At 37.3% G+C, this 20,931-nt stretch overlaps 1 long non-coding RNA gene across 13 annotated transcripts in view; it reads right to left on the reverse strand.

Annotated features, from left to right (window-relative positions):
• Window positions 1-20,931, reverse strand: part of LOC130544860 (uncharacterized) — a 103,474-nt gene that overhangs the window by 12,981 nt on the left and 69,562 nt on the right. For 9 of the 13 annotated variants that reach the window (XR_008961528.1, XR_008961526.1, XR_008961527.1 and 6 more), the window contains 3 exons: window positions 6,664-6,752; window positions 4,247-4,370; window positions 2,120-2,286 (listed from right to left, as the gene is read on the reverse strand). This is a non-coding gene — a long non-coding RNA (uncharacterized LOC130544860). Of the gene's footprint in view, window positions 1-2,119; window positions 2,287-4,246; window positions 4,371-6,663; window positions 6,753-9,701; window positions 10,391-20,931 lie in introns of all 13 variants that reach the window. The other 4 variants (XR_008961529.1, XR_008961531.1, XR_008961535.1 and 1 more) reach the window with 4 other exon arrangements.

The following is a 20,931-nucleotide window of genomic DNA, read 5'->3' on the forward strand; positions in this document are numbered from 1 at the left end:
ACGGCTTTGAAACTGAGTAATGGGTAGAGGCTGGAAGAGTCTTGAGGTGCATGCTTGAAAAAGCCGAGATGGTTATAAAGAGACTACTAAAGTTGATTCTGTTGAGAGCTCAGAAAGAAAAGAGAGCTGGAGAGAAAGCTTCCATGTTCTTAGAAAATACCTAAATAATGGTGAACAGAATGTTCATGGAAATATGGACAGTGAAGGCCATTCTGATGAGATCTCAGATGGAAATGAGGAACATGTTATTAGACAACGAAGAAAAGGCAATCCTTGTTATAAAGTGGCAAAGAACTCGACTGATCTGTGTTCTAGTGTTTTGTGAAAGGCGGAACTTGTGAGTGATGAAATGGAATATTCAGCTGAGGACATTTCTCAGTAAAGTGTTGAAGCGATGACTTGGTTCCTTCTGACTACTCATGGCAAAATATAAGAAGAGAGAAATGAATTAAAGAAGGAATTATTAAGCAAAAAGGAACCAGAACTTAGATATTTGGAAAATTCTCAGCCTGTCCATTTGCAAAAAATGAGAAAGCTCGTTCTGAAGAGAATATTAAGGATATGGCTGAACAATCATTTAACAAAGAGACTATGAGTATGGCTCAGCCACTTCAGCAGACCGGGGGAAAGAGATGAGATTATACCAGCAAAGACACTGCCAGTTTGAACTAAAGCAGACAGAGAGTGTAGGATGGAATGAAGACAGTCTGGCCAACCTCTTAGATTGTACAAGACAGGCCCATGAAGCTATTCAGCTGCTAACTGTGCTAGTGTTCAAGAAAAAGGAAAGAAGGACCCCAAAAGAGACTCAGAGATCATCACTGCTGCCACTTCCAGCACCCACCCAGTAGGCGCAGGGCTGGGGAGCAAAGCAGCTTCCATCTTGGTTTCAAAGAGCAGGACCACCATCCAGCAGAGCCCTGTCATCAAGACCCCTGCAGAGAGCAGAAGTGTGAGTGGTGCCCTGGAAGAGAGGCACATGGTGGAGGAGGAGGCCACCACAAAGAGCTGTGTAAGCAGTGCCACACTGAACCCTCCCATTGGCTCCACCGGCCAAACAGTGGGAGTGACATTGCTATCCCAGTGGGCCTGGAAGGCGGAGCACCTACACAAAGAATATTATTCTCCTGCCTTAAGAGCTAATGTGATTTGTCTTATTAGGTGCTGGGCTTATATGGGACCCATCCCTTCTTCCTTCCAATTTCTCCTTTTTGGAATGGGAATCATCTACGTCTCCGTTGTTTGTCCTACCACCAAATTTCAGAAGCACATACTTGTCTGGCTTCACAGGTTCACAGCTGGAGAGGAATTTTGTCTCAGGATGAATCATACCTTGAGTCTCACCCATACCCGATTTGTATGATATTTAGATAAGACTTGGACTTTATACTTCAAAGTTGATGCTGGAATGCGTTAAGACTTTTGCAGTTATTGGGATGGAATGTATGTATTTTGCACGCAGGGACATGAATCCCAGCAATGAAATTCCTATCTGACAGCATACACGAAACTAAAGCAGACACATTCATGATTTAAACATCTTAAAAACTTTAAAATTCTCTAAGAATATATACAGATCTCTTCTTAGAAATTTCAGTTTAAAAAGGCCTTTGAAACACAACACCAGAGATAGAAACCACAAAGAAAAAAAAAAGATTGGATTACAAACAAAGCTTAAAATTAGCTGGCAAAAGATGCAATAAATAGGTTAAAAAACAAAAAGTCTAGGAAACATATTTGGAATGAGACACAGAAAAGAATTCATATTTTACAATTCAAAAAGAAAAAGAAAAACTCTTCAGTAGGAAAATGGCAAGCAATACGTACCGGTTCCTTCACAGAGAACTAGAAGTAGCAAAGAAAGAGATGCTTCACCTCACCCATAATGGAAGAACTGAAGTTTTTGTTGTTTTCTTATTTTTCTTGTTATTACAGGTTTTCTCGATACTATAAGAAAATACCTTTCTGCTTCTTGGTTCCCTCGTGCTAGTAAATGCATTGAGAAGTCAATTTGGTAAGAGGATAAATTGGTTCAAACATTTTGAGGGCATCAAGATAATATGTATAAAAATTTGAGATGTGTACTTTTAGATGTAATAATTTGATTTTAAAAACTCACATAGAGGGGCGCCTGGGTGGCTCAGTCAGTTAAGCATCTGCCTTTGGCTCAGGTCATGATCCCAGGGTCCTGGGATTGAGCCCCACCTTGGGCTCTCTGCTCAGGGGAGAGCCTCCTTCTTCCTTTCCCTCTGCTGTTCCCCCTGCTTATGCTCTCTCTCTCTCTCTCTGTCAAATAAATCAATAAAATATTTTTTAAAAACCTCACATGGAAATAATGAGGCAAGTAGATATAACACTACATCTTATCATGTTTATTGCAGCATTATTTATAATATTAAGATACTAGAAACAAGAAAATGTTTATCACTAGGGATTGGTTAAACTAATTTCCTCACATAGGAACAGTGGGACAGGGTGTAACTATTCAAAAAGATGACACAGTTTGATATGAATTAACATAGAAATAGGTATATACAACATTGTTATAGTTTTTAAACGTTTTTAAAAGTCATATTTTGTAATTCCCATTGATGTAGAAAGATGGCTATATGTATATAAATATACAAAATGGAGGAATGTACCCTGAAATAATAAAATTTATATTTAGGGGATAAAGTAGGATTATCACTTTCTACTTCTTAGAAGTCAGTATTGCGTAATTTTTTATGATGTTGATAATCAGCAAAATCACTAAAGATATTTCCATTATGTAAAAGAAAAAAAAAGTGAGGAATTTCACTTAAGAAATATATGTCTTCACATATATGTGTTCTTCAATCCATATAAACTTAATTTTCTGATAAAATCTCAATCAACATTATCTGTTATTTGTTACAATTATTAAAATGTGTTTTTCAGAATGTTACACTATAAATTAATATATCCTTTGAATTTCTCACCAGTTCTATGGGACTTAAATGATTTCTTAAAAAGTCATATTATGTAGGCCAATGCTCCAAATACTCCAAAGTCCACACCGCTAGAGAAGCTGTACGTATTTTTTTAAAACTGAACTCAGGTAATACCGGTTCACTGATGCCATATGAATTGTAATACAGAAGGAAATTTTCATTTATTCTTCTTCAAGGTGCTTACCTCTCCAATTGCTGGTATAATGTAAACTTTCCAAAAATTTTTGAAATAAGAATCTCCAATATTCATATAAACAGTATGTTTTATATTAGATACATTATGATATTCCCACCCACTAAGTATGGTTACAAATATAAGAACTGTCTATTTCCATCAATTTTTAGTGCTGCAACATGTCAACCCCAGTGATGTCAATTTAACAATGTCATCAGTGACTTCTATTTAAAATCTCTAATTTTCAGTACTTGAAATGTTACATAAGTAGGTCAATCTAAGACTCATGCTACTTTGGAAAACAACCTTCCCTGTTTTTTGTTTGTTGCTTTTTATATGAGATAAGGCTGTGAAATGGTGGAAAGACCCCTGGATAAGGCAATCAAGAAATTTGGATTCTACTCTCAATAGCTACAAAAAGCCGGAGAAGCCACTTAATTGGATGGTAGCCCGTTTCTCTTCCATAAAATAAAATATTATAATCAGTAAATTCTTAGGCACTGTCCCTCTTAAAAGTCAAGTCTTGAAATGATTCAAGGGGAAAAAAACGTCTATAATTCTATCTCCTGTCTTTTCCACAAATACTTAATGACCCAACTCCAAATCTCTTTTCCTCGCTAAAGTTTTTACTATTATATTTATATTTAAATACTTTTCTTTATCATTCCTGTTAAATTATGTCAATTAGGTAATAAATAAATATTTCTTGACTTATATAAGCTATTCTTGAAAAAAAAAAAAACCCAAAACCTTGTCCATAAACCTCTAGCATCATTAAGTCATATACAAATTATAATATATAGCGGCATGTTCTGTCATTACATTAAGAAAATAGAAACATTATTTTATAAAATTTAAAATCTCTCTCATCTGCAAACATTTCATTGTGAAACAACTTTCTCTTCCTGTGAGAAAAAAGAATGAAAATGATTCTTGGATTCTTGGAAACTGAAAAAATAATACACAAAAATGATGCCAGTTCCATCCATGACCTGTGTGTGTGTGTGTGTGTGTGTGTGTATGTGTTACAGTGTAATCACTATACTTTCTAATTTTCTGTTCCTCTCCATTCTCACCATATCATTAGAGGTACACTTACTTAGGAATACCATACCGTCTAAAACGTTCAACTGTTTTTTCAGCATATCTATGCTATTGTAACCCCATTGACACAGTTGAAATCCCAGAGACCAGTATGAAGGCATAGAGGGATGTCCAATAGCCTATTTAAAAAAAAAAAAGAAAGTAATTAAATGCAAAAAAAGCAAAGTGTTCACAAGTGCAGGTCTTCAGGACTGGATAACAGAATGGTTTAGTCGGCAAACAGTTTAAAATTCCTATATATTGAGCGTCTATTGTTGCAAGTTGCCCCCTGGTAGCAACCAAAGAAACAACAGTAAAAACTGGGGGGCTCAAGAACTCCTTTGAGAATATAATTAAATCATGGAATTTCCTCCCAAAGCATATACCTACAAGGCAAGTCTTTTAAATTTGCGAGTGGGGGATTATGCTCCCCAGCCCCCTTCCCCCTCCTTGCCCTTAATCCATTCAACCGAGAAGTAATATAATAGAGATGTAAAGACTTCCAAATCAGAAAAACTTGAGTTGACATCTCACTTTTGCCTTTTAATATCTGTGACATTAGGAAAATAACATAATTTTTATAGCCTTAGTTTCCTCATTTTTAAAATGAGGTAAACAGCAATGTCCACCTCATCCATTTACAAATATTTATTGAGTACCCACTATGCATTGTTTGAGATCCCTCATGGAGCTTAAATTCTAATAGAAGAAAACCAACAATAAACATGTAAACAAAGGTAGCATAACTTTTAAAAATAGAGTACGTGGAGGTGGGGGTCAGGGAATGGTCAGGGAAGTCCTCTCTGGCAGTAAAAGCTGAGGAAGTCACCATGTAGAGACACCAGGCAGAGGGACTAGATGGTGCATAGGCTTGAGTGTTAAGGAAGAGAAAGAAGGCAGATAGGACTGAACAAACAAAAGGGAGAATGGAATACACGATCACAGAAGCAGGCAGATAGTCAACCATGTAAGGGCTGTAACAAAGAACTGAAAAATTTTTCACTCTTTTTTTTTTCAATTTTATATTATGAAAACTGTCAAACATACAAAAGTAGAGAATGTAATAAACTTCCATGTGAACAGAGTCAACAATTATCATTTTGTTACACATCTTTATCTTTTCTTCCTTTCTTTTTTACGGGGATGGGACACTATAGCATTTTAACGGAAGTTCCTGAAATCATGTTATTTCACCCATAAATTTACCTAAAAATAAGGTCAATCTCTTATGCCTAATGCCTAACAAAATTAATCATAATCCTTTAATATTCCCAAGTTATCATCCACATTTCCTCAATTTTCTCCAAAATGTCTTTTTAAAAATTGATTTGTTTGAAAGGAGATAGATTATATTGAAATTGCCATTGGAGCCATTAAAGTAATAAGCTGTGATTTACTTTTTTTAAAAAATCATTCTGGCAACTCTGGAAAATAAATTCCAGAAAACCAAAAGTGGTTGCCGTGAAACTATTTAGGAAGCCGGTGCATTGTCCAGAGGGAGGTGAGAGTGGCTTGAACCAAGGAGGTCACAGGTGTCTGAAAGAATCAGACTGGAAGACACTGCTAACAGAAATTTCTAATCCATTTCTTGTGGTAGGATGAAGGGAAAAAAGGAATTGAGGGTGGCATTTAGTTTCAGAGTTGAAGGACAGGGCCAACTAATTCCGTGAACTAAAAGGAGAAAGACTGAAGAGGAGCAAGAACGGGTTTGTGGGGAGAAAGCACCAGGCATAAGAAAGGTAGATGTAGGCACTTGAGGGGTTATCCACAAAGAAATGAATTGAAAGTCATGGAACCACACGATATGACAAGAGAGAGTTCAGTTAGAGACCAAAAAGGAGCCGAGGACTAACCTCTGGGAGAGTCAACATTTAAAACATCAGCAAAGGAGACTGGAAACAAGCAATTAGTCATATAGCAGGATAGCCGAGGACAGCGTGGTGTCAGACACACTAAGAGGACAGTGTTCCTAAGAGTGGCCACCTTTGTCAAATCCCATCTGGGGACTGACTTCGATGAGATTAGAGACTTGCTACCTACCTATCTTGGGACTTTGATAAGATGTTTCTAGAGCGTGGTGGGGTAAGAGCCCAATTGGAATGTGGTGGCAGGTTGGGAGGAAAGGCAGTAGAGACAGCCCAGAAGGACAGTTCTAAGAAGCTCTATAGAGTACAGGAGTGGAGAGATGGGGTGACTGGCTGGAGGAGGATGCAGGTTCCAAGGAGGATATTCTTGTTTAGTTTTGTTCAGGTGCTACTAACGCAGGTTTGTTGATGGGAAAGACGTAACAGAGAGAAATAAATTGATGATATGGCTGAGTGTGGAGACAGCTAAAGTGTTTCCATAGCTAAGGAGCACGGTGGATTTAGAACACAGGAATTGTTATGCTTACACATGACCGGGACCAACCTTAAGAAGAAAAGCAAAACTTACCGGAGTGTGTGCAGGTAAATTGATAGATTCAGTACTTGGCAAACAATGCATTTCCTTCTTAATTGCTTCTATTTTCTTCCTCTATTTTTCTGTGTGAAATAATAAGCCACATCAACAGCTGAACATTGGGTGGGGCGGTGTTGAAGCTTTTAGCAGAAAAAGTGTGAAACAACAGTCTGTGAGTGGGACTGTAAATACACTAGTTTAGGATGTTTAGTGGGGTCGCCAGACAGGCTAGTGTGCTTGGAGATTAAATTAAAGGGAGACTTGTCAGCACAATCACGGGATTGTTTGCCAGAAGTTTTCAGCTGCTCAGGTGCAGGCACTGATTTAATCAATCAATTAGCACAGAGTTCCTCTCTGCTGTGTACAGAAAGTTGGTTTCCAAAGCTGTTCAGGTCTGCAGTTCTAAAATTTTCTTATTCTAAACCCCTTATAGTAGATACCATGACTCATCACTCTCTTTGACCCTATTATAATGTCAAACACAGAATGTGACTTTCGTGTTTATGACATGAATGAACCAATGAATGAATGGTTACCGATATCACCCATGTTTCACAGATAGGGACACTGAGTCAAAAAGGAGACTTTATGGGGCGCCTGGGTGACTTGGTTAAGTGTGGGACTCTCGATTTCGGCTCAGGTCATGATCTCAGGGTTTGAGACGGAGCCCCGCCTCAGCTCCAGCTGTGCGTGGAGCCTACTTAGATTCTGTCTCCCTCACCCTCTTCCCTCCCACCCCCTTAAAACAAAAAGGAGATTCTGTGACTTTTTTTGATTTGGTAGCACATAAAAGACTAAAACCAGCAGTGATGAGAACTGTGAATCTCAGACCTGGCTGACCCTGAAAATCATGAGGAAAGCTTTTAAAAATATGTGCTCTATCGGGCACCCACCCTCAATCATTTGAATCAGAATAACTTAGGCAGAATTTCTCAGGGTAAACCCCAGGCGCCTATTTTCAGGCCTCTAGGCAATGGGTACAGAGCGAGATTCAAGAATTATTACACTAGTAATGAGTCCTTGGGGAGCAGAGACTATGTCTATTCATCATGACTCTGTCACCAGAGGCAGATTTGTCTCGTCTTCTGTGCACACCAAAGCCCTTGTTGGCCGACTCTCCGAGCCCTGAGCCAAGTGATTCCTGTACGAGCACATTTAATGGTAGTCTCTGCTATCTTTTAAATGTATTTTCTTTCATTCTCACCTTGTAATAACCGGTGAATGTTTTATTTGCACCCCCCTCAATAGCACAGCAAACACCTCCCCTGAAAGAGTGAAGAAATGAGAGGGGAGCGGCCACGCTACAAAGCTGTCAGAACAGCACATGCTTGAAGCCCTACAAACCGGAGCCTCAGAGAGCGCGGAGTTCAGACTGGTGGCGAGGCTCAAATAAAAATAAAAAATGTCAGGGTACCTGGGTGGCTCAGCCGGGTAAGTGTCTGCCTTTGGCTCAGCTCAGGTCATGATCCCGGGGTCCTGGGATCCAACATCGGGCTCCCTGCTAAGGCGGAGAGCCTGCTTCTCCCTCTCCCTCTGCCTCCCTCTCCCCCTGCTTGTGCTCACTAGCGCGCTCTCGCTCTCTCTCTCTCCCTCTATCAAATAAATAAATAAATAAGTAAGTAAATAAATAAATAAATAAGATCTTTTTAAAAAATGAAAAAAAAGTCAGAGTACACCAAACAGTAAGAAGCGGTACAGAATATCTAAGGAAATAAGGAAATCCTTGTTGTTCCATAGTAGCTGAAATTCTATGTGACCACATCCCTGTACCATTAACGATAATAGATGTCATGAACCTTCCCAGTACTAAAGGAAGAGCATCAGAGCCACCACTCCCTGCACTCATCCAGAAATCTCTGGGCACCTACGCCTGAAATCTAGACCTGAAATATGGAGCGGTATCACTATAAATAATATATAACTAGGATAGATAACATTATATACATGGTATAAAATATTATAAATAACATTAAATAAAAAGCATTAAATCCATTAGCCACACGCAGTAAATGCCAACCCTACAAATAACACTATGTGGCAAAGCAAATTCAAATATTTATTTTGAGCCATAGCCCAGTTCCTTAGTTCTATTTTTTTTTCTTCCTTGTTAGTTTAGTAGCAGAAACGAAACCAATGTTAGTTTAGTGTTGGAGTATGTACCGTCACTCCTGTCCCACAGCAGTATATGCCTGTGTAGCATTTTATTATGTTATTTAATCTTCCCCACAATATTATGTGATAAACAGAAACAAATGTTATCATCCCTATTTTATACTGGATGAATCCATAGTCCAAGACTGAAAATGATGAGTACTGGGTTGAAAACCAGGGCACAAAACTGTAGCTCAAAGTTAGATGTTCTGATTCCAAGTCTAATAACTTCCACTCCCCCCTAAATACCATTGAAGTCATCCTATATTTTTAAGTATTTCTTTAGGAATGTTTGATGTGAGTTGCTGAGAAGGTAAGGGATGAAAGTCTCTTCTCCATCACCATCTCCCTTATGCTGTATCACAGCTCGACGCTCTTAAAAGGCCTGAATGTAAGAATAAGTTTTATTAAATCTATTTTCATCTTAATGAAATTTTAGATTTGTTTCCCTAGAATAGAATGGCTCTCCTACAATAGATAGTGTTGACAGAAAGGAGAGGGATTTAAGTTCATCCTCATGGCTTAAGAGGCCATACAAGCACAATATTTCTTCGCTGGGCCCATGAAACAAACCCCCTGTGGATTACAAACTGCCTCTTTCACTTGTTTTATAGTACAGAGCCAGAATAATTTTCCTTGCTCTTATTAGTTCCTGCCACAACCAATTGCAATTTCTGCAGCCTGGAGAGTAAAAGAAAAAAAAAAGTCTTATGTAAAGAAATTTCATCCATTTCCCCTAATTGCACTTGCTTTTGATTTGGCTTCAGGCTCTTGGCCATCTACAGATAAAATGGCTTTGCACAGGAATGACAACGACAAGAAAAACGTGTGTTCGGAAATAGCAGCCTTCTGTCTGAACACAGGACTTTCCACCTGCTTACCGCTCACCAGGTGCTTTTCTCTCTGCTGTCCACTGGACTTGAAATCAATCAGCCCTGAGTGAGAGCAGAAAGTTCATGTCAGCACTGGGGATTTAGAATTCATAGACTTGAAAAATCAGTGAGGTATCAAAAATGTACATTAGGGGGCGCCTGGGTGGCTCAGCCGTTAAGTCTCTGCCTTCGGCTCAGGGCGTGATCCCAGAGTCCTGGAATCGAGCGCTGCATCCGGCTCCCTGCTCCGCTGGGAGCCTGCTTCTTCCTCTCCCACTCCCCCTGCTTGTGTTCCCTCTCTCGCTGGCTGTCTCTATCTCTGTCGAATAAATAAATAAAATCTTCAAAATAAAAAAACAGTGTACCTTAGTGTCTCTATGTTCACCTTCTGGCAAGGTGCTGTCAGAAACTTCATTTGAACAAAATAAGGTCAAAGCTATTAATCACTGTTTTTCAAGTAAAAGCAAAAAAAGTTTACAAAGTAAAGGTAAACGTTCTACTGTTAGTAATAATTATTATAATTTATCGAGCAATTACTGTGTCCCAGACACTATGCTAAGAGCTTTACGTACATTATCTCCACTAACCTCCTAGCAATCCTAGGAGACAGGTATGATTGTCCTCATTTTGTGTGGGAGGAAACGAAGGTGAAGTTCACTCACTAGCAGGTCGCTGAGCCAGCATTTAAACTCTTCCAACTGTCAAATTTCAAAGATATTGAAGCATTGGATTATATTACCCAATAATAACAAGGTATATACATGTGATTTATATTAATATATGGTTTATTGACCATTATTTTCAGAGGCAATATTTTGTTTAGCATTTGCCAATTTGTATTATCAATAGTTCTAATGGTTGATTTTTTAGACCACTTAAAAAAAAAAGATCAATTGCAAGAAACTTGAGGTAGATTGAGGCACTATATGTTGTTTTTTTAATCCCTAAAGGCTTAAAGAAAGTATTTAAATCTCAAACCACATGTGTTGGTTTTGTCACGTGGCAATTTGGCTAGGCTGAACTACATCTCCCAGAATTTCCTTTCTTGTATGTTTCCAGTGAGAGTGGACCACAACTGAGATTCGTAAGGGGTATTTGGAGGGCCAACCAGTTCACACATAGATTAAAATGTAACACATGTATCTCTTACTGGTTCTGCTTCTCTGATTTAACCCTAATGGATATAGTAAAGTTAGATAAACAAAATGGGTTGAATTTAAGTTATTTCATTATTTATAAGAACGAGAGCTCTATTAACAAATTCCATTTCATTTCAATAAAGATGACTCATACTTAAATCAAAACTTTGGTTAACAAATCCAAATAAATAATAAATCCATAATAAATGGTCAATATCAGAGAGAGATGATACAAGCCTTTTGTTCAATTAATTATTTTAATGTTCTCGTATGCCAATAAGTGGCATCGAAGATTGGGATTATGATTTTTTATAACATTTAAACTATTTTATTTTGAATAAAATAATTTTAACATTCCTGTTTTTCCCTTTCCCTTGAATCAGAAAAAAGATTCAAGAGACAATGAAGTGGGGTGGGGAAGAGGAGAATAAAGAGATTCCGAATCCATTTTTTGGTATACAATTACAAAAAAAGGATTCTGGCTATTATTCTATATTTTTCTTAATCTGTACTCCCACTGGTTGCTCTCAAAATAGAACATTCATAGTAGGAAACGTGGCCCAGTGGAGGAACCATCTCTACCTTGTAACCACAGTCACAAGGCCATGGCCCCCCAGTAAGTCTGTAGATTCTCATCCGGACACCATAAAATCCCTGTAATAATACTTGACACCTATTTTCAAAGGACTTTATTTCTAAAATTGAGCTGCTTTGTGCTAAATTAATTCAGAAGGGCACGAGGGAACACAGGATGCATTAAGGAACTGCCATTGCTATAGCAACTGAAAGGAGAATTATAATTAATTATTTTTAACCCATATGTATATTTTATAGGAACATTTGAAAGGAAGGAAGTAGAACTCAGGAAGCTAAGCAACAGATTGGGGACTATGTGTGATTTGAAAGCTTTCTTCCTAACTGTGTTACTAATCTGATAAATACTTTAGTCTCATCCTCCTTCTGACCAACAGTGCCGAAATGCTCCGGCCTAATGTGTGGGATTCCTATGGGGAAATACTAATGGACTGCAATAGAAAGCTTTCTGCAAACTGAGATCTCTCACAAAATGCGTCACAGTAAAAACAGGTCTCATTCTCATACTCTGTAAACTCATCAAGGTCTTGAACTTGATGGCCAAATCATCTCTTGTGCTATTTCAAGACATTCTCTTAGGGACAAAAAATAAATAAAAAAGATCTTATAGACACTGAGTCCTAAGTAAATTGAAGACCCACAGCTTGCAACTCTAACTGCTTTCTGCTCCCCTAACAGATACTATCACCCTTGCCCAGTTCTGAGTCAAATCAGAATTTAATAAAACATTTTATTTCACCCACTAATGACAGAAAAAAGCAGAGGAAAGACCTTATAAATATACATCAAAGCTAGTAGAAGCTAAGTCTTGAATTAACTTATTATGACTCTCTGTGAACTCTCTGAATAAAATTGTCTTGTTTTTTTCCAGTCTCAGCCTGCATATATTACTCTATCCAGAACTGGTATTTCTGACGAGTTATTTGAATTTCAGTCATTTGTTCACATCCTCAGGTCAAGCTCTCATTAAAAATTCATTTGAAAGCAACTGGTTATATTGGCAACCCCAATGTGTACTTCCAAATTTTAACGAGATACTAAAAACCAGTGAAGGCTCGCTCCTACAGAATACCATTTAAAGACAGAAATCTGCTTTCCACAACTTTTGTACGACAGACAAATTCAAGTAACTATCATTCTCTTGTATGTAAATGTGTACCAATAAACTCAAAAAAATAGTCATTATAACTAATATATCCTGAGCAAACCAATTTTTCCACAGCATCGTATAAGTAAAGCTTATTATAGCCAGTTGAATGGAGGCAGCTGTGCCAATGTGTGCAGTGATCCTATTTAAGGTCAAGATAGTAGAATTATAAAAACTCTGAGCTTTTCTAACATGATGTTGCTTACTCCCACTGTGGATGCATGTATCTCTCTGCTCTCCAAACACCTGAAAGCTGAATCTCCACTCAGAATTTTGCTCTGATGAGGGTCCACCTACTGGATCCAACCCACAATAGTGGCCTAGGTAGCCTTTGGAGCATGAGAGAGGATCTATCCCTAAAAGACAAGTAATGAATCATCAGAGACACTCACTTAGATTCTTCTGTCCCTATCTCCAAACTGTGTGTATAGGTATGCATATTAATAAGATTAATTCAATTAAATAGTTTTATGTTGGGTATTCTCTTGTTAATGTTGAATAGTTACAGGAAGAAGTAATTTGAAAAAGTCATTTCTATTAATTAATGGAAAAAAAACATAAGATGGCTCACTGGTTTTAGGACCTTACCTTCACCCCACCCCCATGGAGTCTTATTTCTCAAATTCATCTTTTAATTATTCCCTTCAAATAAGATGCAGTTGTATATGTAAAACAAAACAAAACAAAATGAAAGATATACATGACTAGTCACCATGCCTTAACAATTCAATGATACTGACTTGCCTTCCTAAACTTCATCAGTTCTTTCCCTTCCTCCATGCTCAAGCAAATGGCCTAATTTGTGAGGCAGAGCCAATGGTGATCTTTTAAGGGAATACCTATATTATATATTTATACCATGTGCCAATGTCAAATGAGAATAGAACCAAATATCTTCAGTTCCACACTTATAAAATGTCCACAGCCAAACTAGAAATGTTCTAATGTCACCTTCCCCCTAACAGTGAGGTCTGGGACAAGACAGCAACCAACTAGAGAGACCATTATCTCATCCTCTTTATCATTTTAAGGATCTAGAAGTGTTTCTTTTGAATTATCTTTCCTTGAGTTTTTCTTAATATTGAGTAAAAATCTCAAACAGAGGTTAATAGGTCTGTATATTCTTGGTGGTGTTGCCAAGGAAGCTATGGATAGAATGGCCATGTGGGTGAACTATGCTGACATAGAGTCCTCAAGAGACCCAACAGAAACTATAAGAGGAATCTTCACGAAGGATTCAAAAGCTCTAAAACTTAAGAGGTCCTCTCTTTGTGGTCCTGAAATGCTTCATTACTTTCAGCTATTTCCCTTGCATATCCTGTGCCACAGGTACCATATTCCATATACGTCACAAATGTCCTGTTTTAATATTCATAAATACAATGTTTCCTTTTCCTAAAAAGCCTTTTTACCCAATATCAACATATTCAAATACTTTGCATCTTTCAAAGGCTAGTTCATACATAGCTTCTTCTACAGAATCCTATCTTCCTAGTCTTCATCTCCCCAGCCCCGCTTTATTGAAGTGTAATTGACAAATAAGACTGTATATATTTAGGGTGTACAATGTGATGATTTGATATATGTATACATTGTGAACTGATTACTATAACCAAGTTAATTAACACATCCATCACCTCTCATAGTTTGTTTTCTCTGTGTGTGTGTGTGTGTGTGTGTGTGTGTGTGTGTGTGTGTGGTGAAAACAGTTAAGATCCTATTCTCATGGAAATTTCTGCAGTATTATTTTTTTTAAGTTTTTATTTAAATTCCAGTTAGTTAACATACAGTGTAATATGAGTTTCAGGTGTACAATAGAGCGATTCAACACTTCCATACATCACCCCGTGCTCATCACAAGTGCCCTCCTTACTCCCCATCACCTCTTTCACCCATCTCTCTGCCCACCTCCCCTCTGGTAACCCTCAGTTTGTTCTCTATAGTTAAGAGTCTGTTTTCCAGTTTGCCTCATTCTCTTTTTTCCCCTTTGCTTGTTTGTGTTGTTTCTTAAATTCCACATACGAGATCATATGGTATTTGTCTTTCTCTGACTGACTTACTTCACTTAGCACAATACTCTTTAGCTCTGTCCATGTTGTTACAAGTGGCAAAATTTCACTTTTAAATGTCTAAGTAATATTTCATTCTATTTATATAAAAATACTATATATATATGTGTGTGTGTATATATATATGTATACATATATATATATACTCTATAAATATATACCTCCTCTTCTTTATCTATTCATCAGTCAATGGACATGGGCTGTTTCCATAATTAGGCTATTGTAGATAATACTTCTATAAACATCAGGGTGCATGTATCCTTTTGAACTAGTATTTTTTATTCTTTGGGTAAATACCTAGTAGTCCAATTGCTGGATTGTAGGGTAGTTCTATTTTTAACTTATTGAGGAACCTCCATACTGTTTTCTAGAGTAGCTGTAACAGTTTGCATTCCCACCAACAATGCAAGAGAGTTCCCCTTTCTCCACATCTTCGCCAACACCTGTTGTTTCTTGTATTGTTGACTTGAGCCATTCTGACAGGTGTTAGGTGATATCTCATTGTAGTTTTGATTTGTATTTCCTTGATGATAAGTGATGATGAGCATCTTTTCATGTGTCTGTTGGCCATTTATATGTCTTCTTTGGAAAATGTCTATTCATGTTTTTACCCATTTTTTAAATTGGATTATTTGTTTTTTGGGTGTTGAGTTTCATAAGTTCTTAATAGATTTTGGATACTAACCCTTTATCAGAGATGTCATTCACAAATATCTTCTCCCATTCCACAGGTTGGCTTTTAGTTTTGTTGATTGTTTCCTTTGCTGTGCAGAAGCTTTTTATTTTGATGAAGTCCCAATACTTTATTTTTGCTTTTGTTTCCTTTGCTTCAGGAGACATATCTAGAAAAAAGTTGCTATGGCTGATGTCAAAGATGTTACTGCCTGTGTTCTCTTCTAGGATTTTAATGGTTTCAGTTCTCACATTTTGGTCTTTAATCCATTTTGAATTTATTTTTGTGTATAGTGTAAGAAAGTGGTCCAGTTTCATTCTTTTGCATGTAGTTATCCAGTTTTCCCAACACCATTTGTTGAAGTGATTATGTTTTTCCCATCAGATATTCTTTCCTGCTTTGTTGAAGATTAACTGACCATGTAATTGTGGGTTCATTTCTGGGTTTTCTATTCTGTTCTATCGATCTACATGACTATTGTTGTGCCAACACCATACTGTTTTGATCACTACAGCTTTGTAATATAACTTGAGGTCTGGAATTGTGATGCCTCCAGCTTTGCTTTTCCTTTTCAAGGCTGCTTTAGTTGTTTGAAGTCTTTCGTGGTTCCACACAAATTTTAGGATTTTTTGCTCTAGTTCTGTGAAAGATGTTAGTTTTTGATAGAGATTGCATTAAATGTGTAGACTGCTTTGGGTAGAATAGACATTGTAACAATGTTTGTTCTTCCAATCCATGAGCATGTAATGTTTTTCCATTTCTTTGTGCTGTCTTCAATTTCTTTCATCAGTGTTGTATGGCTTTCAGTGTACAGGTCTTTCACCTCTTTGGTTAGGTTTATTCCTAGGTATCTTATTGGTTTTGGTGCAATTGTAAATGGGATTAATTCCTTAATTTCTTTTTCTGCTGCTTCATTACTGGTGTGTAGAAATGTAATAGATTTCCTTATGTTGATTTTGTAGCCTGTGACTTTACTGAATTCATTTTTCGGTTCTAGAAGGATTTTTGATGGAGTCTTTCAGATTTCCTATATAGAGTATCATGTCATCTGCAAATAGTGAAAGTTTGACTTCTTCCTTGACAATTTGGATGCCTCTTATTTCTTTTTGCTTTCTGGTTGCTGTGGATAGGACTTCCAGTACTATGTTGAATAAAAGTGGTGAGAGTGGACATCCCCGTCTTGTTCCTGATCTTAGAGAAAAGCTTCAGTTTTCCCGCACTGAGGATGATATTAACTTGGTTTTGTCATATATAGCCTTTACTATGTTGAGGTATGTTCCCTCTAAATCTACTTCGTTAAGCGTTTTTATCATGAATAGATGTTGTGCTTTGTTAAATGCTTTTTCTACATGTAATGAAATGTTCGTATGATTCTTATCCTTTCTTTTATTAATGTGATGGATCATGTTGATTGATTTGTGAATATACAGCCGCTCTTGCAACCCAGGAATGAATCCTAGTTGATCGTGGAGAATGATTTTTTTTAATATATTATTAAGTATAGTCACCATGCCACATATTAGATCCCCAGAACATGCTCATCTTATAAGTGAATGTTTGAATCCTTTGACCAACACCTCCCCCATTCTCTTCCTACTCTTAAAACCACAATCCCACTGAGAAATTAGGTTGTAATTTCTTCCTCATCTTTACTCCTTTGTTAATCTATAATTTTCTGTGGCTCTTGCCACTTTATACGCTGACTTCAATTTATTTATGTCAATATTTTACCTTTTTTAGACTCTTCTCTTTTAAGGCGGAGGCCATGTTTAGTATGTGATAAATACATATTTAGGATGGAGCTCATAGAACAGACTTTAAAGAATCATTTCTACAGAAGTATGTATCTTAATATAGATTTTCAGAAGCCAGCCTTCTTAATGGAAAGGAATGAATCTCCATGTTAAGATTTTGGGCAAAAGAAAGGAAGATCAGCAACAAGAAAGACCAGTCTTGTTTTCAACATACATCACAGGTTATGGAACCCTTTCCAAAGTGTACAAAGACATTCTGCTCCTGATCAGTAATTCTGTAGCCAGCTACACCTAATAGGTCTACCTACTGTGATAACCTGCTCACTCCCCACCCAGCACAAGACACCCCCTTATGTCTAATACTGAAGCATCTTTGAGAAGTAATGTTACCAATATCCGTGTTCCAAAAACTTATAGCTCTGGTTTCCTTCAATTATTTTATAATAGCTTTGTTAAATTTAGAATTTTGACTGGTTCCAAAGTTCCTAGGCAATCCATAATTTTGAAAACCTAAATACAAAGTATTTTTTAACAACTTTCAGCTCACAGGCCCTTTGACTGTTTGATAAAAACCATGGGTCCTGTCTTTTGAAGAATGAAAAATCAATACAGGGTAATGAGGTTCACAAAGGTTATAAAACTCATGCATAGACCCAAGGGTACAAATCCTTGGTCATATTCATTGCAAAAGCTGAATGAGCCTTGAGTTAGGAATGACTCTAACAGAACCTGATGAATTTTTGTCTCTGGAACACTGTATTTCCAGACTCAGATATATAAAAACAAGGTTCCCAATGCCTTAACATTTCTTTGTCTTATATTTTTCTGGGCAGAAACTGAATATTAGAGTGATCCAAAATTCATCATTCTTGGACCACCAACACTAGAGAAATACAAAAATTTATAGGAGTTTTTCAAACAATCCATTATAAAACATGAGACATTTTAGTGAAACCTAGTTGGAAGACACAACATTTATTGAGTATCTGCTATGGACCAGCCTCCTGTCATTCACTGTGTAATCAAATCCTTATAAAGTATCCCTCCAGTTTTACTAAAGACAAAACTGAAGCTTGGGGAGGAAAGGTAACTTGTCCCCAACACAAATATAAAAATTAGAGACAGACACAGGAAACAAACACAGAATTTTCAGTTCACATTCTTCTCCTAATCATGAACTTAGTAATTCTTTGTTCTGAACTGTAAGACAGGGTTTGTTTGTTTGTTTTCATTTATCAACACGATAGAATTTTGGCAATAATAACAATTTACAACTGCTTCCATAAATCAAGAGCCTGTTGTTCATAAAAGTAAAAAAAAAAAAAATCCCATCTTTCTAGATAAATGGACTATAGCCTAGCATAGAGAAAGGTCAGAAAATGAAGCTTGCCTGGGTACAACAGCTTAGAGAAAAATGAGGTGATGGGATGTAATTACAGATGGAAGTATTTGATGGAGGCAATAAAGTTAATATATTCTAGTTATATAAGAAGAAATTGCTCAGAATAGTTGTTTCCTCAATTTTACAACTTTCCAAAGAAAGAGGTGTATCAGCAACAGCCCAAATTCTTACAGTGCTCCTAGAATTTGCTCAAAAAAGAACTGTGGTTAGGGCATTACCAATCATTCTTCTAAGATCTACAGATAGTCCTTTCAAGTCTTAAACACAGGGATGACTCCACCTGAGTCTGTTCAGATTGTGAAACTGATAGAAAATCTAAAAGCCAAAGGTCTCCAATGCTCTCAGATTCAAACACTTCAGAAGAACAGAATTTTTTGTCAAAAGTCAAAAATCAATATATTATTTGAAAAGGCAAGAGAAAAAAGTGGATTATAGATTTATATTTTAATTTGCTTTGACCTACCTATGTTTTAATGGAATCTCAAAATACAAAGGTAAGCATGCCACTTCTACAGAGTGTATCCCTGTACAGGCATGGATAGGTTTACCTTCACTCTTGGCAGGCAGCACGTGATTTTACAAATGACATCGCTAGGGGCGCCTGCATGGCGCAGTCTTTAAGCGTCTGCCTTCGGCTCAGGGCGTGATCCCAGCGTTATGGGATCGAGCCCCACATCAGGCTCCTCCGCTAGGAGCCTGCTTCTTCCTCTCCCACTCCCCCTGCTTGTGTTCCCTCTCTTTCTGGCTGTCTCTCTCTGTCAAATAAATAAATAAAATCTTTAAAAAAAAATGACATTGCTGCTTTCCTGTATGAAAATATTAAACCCTTATTACAGTTAGCTGATTAGGTTAAAAATTGCATTTAGAAATCTCTCTGATTTTGAAATAACAAAGACAGAGGGAATATATCTTTTGCCCACAGCTAGGTGCCTGCGGTTTGATGGCATCGCTCATTTGTCCTTCAAGTAAGAGATCATGTAAGAAAGACTATAAAAAGTTCAATGATTACATAAGATAAGAGTACAGGGAGTGACATTTAACCCTTCCATAACTTTGTGAGATAGTATGGTTTCCATTTTACAGGTGGAACAATCAAGTTTTAGAGGATGTTAGAAACTCAAAGTTATGTGAAAAATGGAGAAAATATGAGAGGTAGCCATGTAAATTGCCTAGCATAGTGCCTGGTACAGTAGGCAGGTGATAAAGACCATGTGACAAATAGAAGATACAAAGGAGGGAAGCAGGAAGAAAAGAAACAAAGCCAGCATAAAATCTTTATTTTCTGATGATATAATTACTTCTAGTAAGAGGTAAGAAGATTTTCATATCCAGATGCTGACAGAGAGCTTATTTATTATTGCATATTAAGATATTTTCAAATATTGAAAATAAATAAGAAATAGAAACACAATAAGAAATATCCAGGGGTGCCTGGGTGGTTCAGTCGGTTAAGCAACCAACTCCTGGTTTCAGCTCAGGTCATGAACTTAGGGCTGTGAGACTGGGCCTGCGATGGGCTCCGTGCTCAGCAAGAAGTGTGCTTGAGATCTTTCTCCCTCCCTCTCTGCTCCTCCTCCTGCTGGCATGAGCTCTCTCTCTCGCTTTCTCTCCCTCTCTCTCTCAAATAAATAAATAAATAAAATCTTTAAAAAAAAAAAAAAGGAATATCCAGATTCTTAGGGCACCTGGGTGGCTCAGTTGGCTAAGCGTTTGACTCTTGATTTCTGTTCAGGTCATGATCTCCGGGTGGTGAGATGGTGCCCCATGTTGGGCTCTGCGCTCAGCAGGGAGCGCACTTAAGAGTCTGTCTGTCCCTTTCCCTCTGCCTCTCCTGTCCTGAGCTCTTCTCTAAAATAAATAAATAAATCTTTTAAAAAAGTAATACCCAGATTTTTTATATACAATTGTATTCTTTATTCAGTTCAATAAAAATGATAAGTATTAATTAAGTATATAGTATGCATTCCTGCCCTCAAGGTGTTTGCTGGGAGGGAAGGGAAAGATTTATATATACCATACAAATACTGAATTCAATGGTCAGAAGATAATCATGTGCCAAAATGCCTGAAACAGATAAAAAGTGCCATAGAGGAGAAGTAGAAAAAGAGAAGTCTGGAGTAGGCTAAAGTAAGCTGAAAAATGTCATAGAAGAACTGAAAAGTAGAACTTTCCTTGGGCAGATGGGTAGCAAACTGAAACACGTGCAAAGAATAGCAAGAACAAGGAGGATACATGCCGGAGAACAGGCTTGATTGGAGTACAGAATTTATGCTGGAAATTATGAGATAGATTTGGACTGGAGGCATGGCATGGACATTTAGGTCTATGTGTTTAGAACAGATCTACTAAGGAGAGAGGCCATTACGATTCTATTACCTGCACATATGCAACACGTATGGGGCCAGCTGTCTGATTCACTGCATTCTGCGTGCTATTGCTGCAAAAGAATACGGACAACAAG

This window comes from Ursus arctos, unplaced genomic scaffold, assembly GCF_023065955.2.
Source record: "Ursus arctos isolate Adak ecotype North America unplaced genomic scaffold, UrsArc2.0 scaffold_26, whole genome shotgun sequence".
In the NCBI taxonomy this organism is placed as follows: domain Eukaryota; kingdom Metazoa; phylum Chordata; class Mammalia; order Carnivora; family Ursidae; genus Ursus; species Ursus arctos.